This window comes from Mastomys coucha, chromosome X (genome assembly GCF_008632895.1).
Source record: "Mastomys coucha isolate ucsf_1 chromosome X, UCSF_Mcou_1, whole genome shotgun sequence".
Lineage (NCBI taxonomy): Eukaryota > Metazoa > Chordata > Mammalia > Rodentia > Muridae > Mastomys > Mastomys coucha.
In genome coordinates, this window is record NC_045030.1 from 125255006 (window position 1) to 125257216 (window position 2211).

Sequence of the window (2211 nt, forward strand, 5' to 3'; positions counted from 1 at the left end):
AGGGAAACCTGGGAAAGGAGACATTGTAAATAAAGAAAACATCTAATAAAAAAAAAAAGAAAAGCAGCTACAGTTTAACTTAATGTTACAAAAATTGTTTAAAAAAGAATTAAATTCAATCCTGAAAGTATTCAGCAAGTTGGAAAGTAGGAAACTACAAAAGTCATTCTTTGATCTCACTACAATACTACTACCAAAATCAAAGACACACACACACACACACTCATGGTAGCTACAAACAAATATGCTAGAAATACATAGATGTAAATCATTTCAACTAACTAAAGGAAATCCAATTGCACAACCAAAAAATTATACAGCATAGCTAAGTAGGATTTTATTCTGCATAGAAAAAAGTTTGAACATATGAAAATCAAAATGTATTACTTGAAAGAAGTAAATTACATATATTTACAGTATACAACATGATGTTTGCATGTAGTTTATACAAAAATCTCTTGAGAATTCACGTAAATTTGTGTCACATCTATCTTTTATCCTCAAATCAGAAAAGAATCTATTGCAGGTGCAAAAGCCATGGAAAGACTAGGGAATGAGGAATGAGTGAGTGAGGGATGCATTATGAAAATACCATGATGACATTTATGTCTAATCCTTTGTAAGCAAATAAAATTTTAAGGGAGAATCCAAGAGATGAAAAATAAAACTCACCTGAATTCCATTAAGATAGAGGCTCAATTTTTGAAGTAAATCTATATGATAATCTAGAGAAAATGGTATTTTAAAATAATACATTTTTATTTCCCCACAGAACAAACATCTATACATATATGCAGACATTTTTCTTATTTGTCAGTTATTGTTTATTATTTATAATCTTTTTATAGGTTCTGTATCTTATGTTCATTCCTACTTTTACTTATATGGGTCACAACATCTTTTCCTGTTTGCAAAAATGTTGTCTATATTTCTTACATAAGAACTCCAATGATTCTTATATATTGATCTTTTTATACAGATACTTTGTTAAGCTCAAATTAGGTGTAAAATTTATTCTTATTTTAGTATATATTATAGCTAAATGAAAAGACATGAGTTATAACATTTTCTCTGCAATATTTATATATTTTACTTATATGTGCTTTATAGATGCATTTGTCAGAAATTGTGGATCAATGGTGACAAACATGATAGCTAGGCATTTTTTTTGCTGTTCCTGACTTGTGTTGGAATCTCTCCAGTGTTTCACTAGAAAGTATGTTGTTCTTTATATTTTAGGTAGTTGCCAACTAAGGTAAGAATAGCTATTATAGAGCACATCTTCTGATTTCTTTATATTTATATGGTATACACGTGTATAGTCATTTAGAAATATGTTGAATTTTCCAAGGTTTCCATCTTACATTTTTCTGCAATTCAATCAATAGTCACAGGATTTTTTTTCCTTTGACCTATATTATAATTCACACTTTGAAGCTACTATTGCAAAATAGAACTTGATCTATTTGGTCATAATCTACACTTTAATAATATTAACAAAATACTTTCCCACTATGTTAAGATTTGTGGCTGCTATGCTCATGGGTCCACATATATTGACTTAATTCAAATGTTTTTTTTTTTTTTTATTTTCCCCCAAAGGCTTCATTATTTTCTATCTGCATGGTGTTGTGCAAGTTACTCAACTTCTATGGCTTTCAAACCTTGTATTTTTTTCTGTTAAATCTGTGTAGTAAAACTTAGTTTACTGATGAATGTGTATTTTGCGGCCTTTAAAATTTGGCCTCCATATTTAGTGAACTATAAGTAGTCTTAACTTTATTGAGTAAATTTCCACTGTAATTTTATAGAACATGAATATTAGTGCTAAAATTTTAGTATAATATTAAAATTATCATATGCCTTGGGAATAATTTCTTTTAGGTATAATTTTTTTTTAGATATTTTCTTTATTTACATGTAAATTTCTACATTCCCGGTTTCCCCTCCAAAAAAACAAAGAAACAAACAAAAACAACCAAAACAAACCCCTGTTGCCTCCCACTTCCCCATGCCTGCCACCCCACCCTCTCCCACTTTCTGGCCCTGGCATTCCCCTACACTGGGGTACAGAACTTTCACAGGGCCTAGCTCCTCTCCTCCTATTGATGATTGAATTTGCAATCCTCTACTATATACATGTTGCCTGAACAATCAGACCCCTCCATGTGCAGTCTTTGATTGGTGGTTGAGACCCTGGGAGCTCTGAGG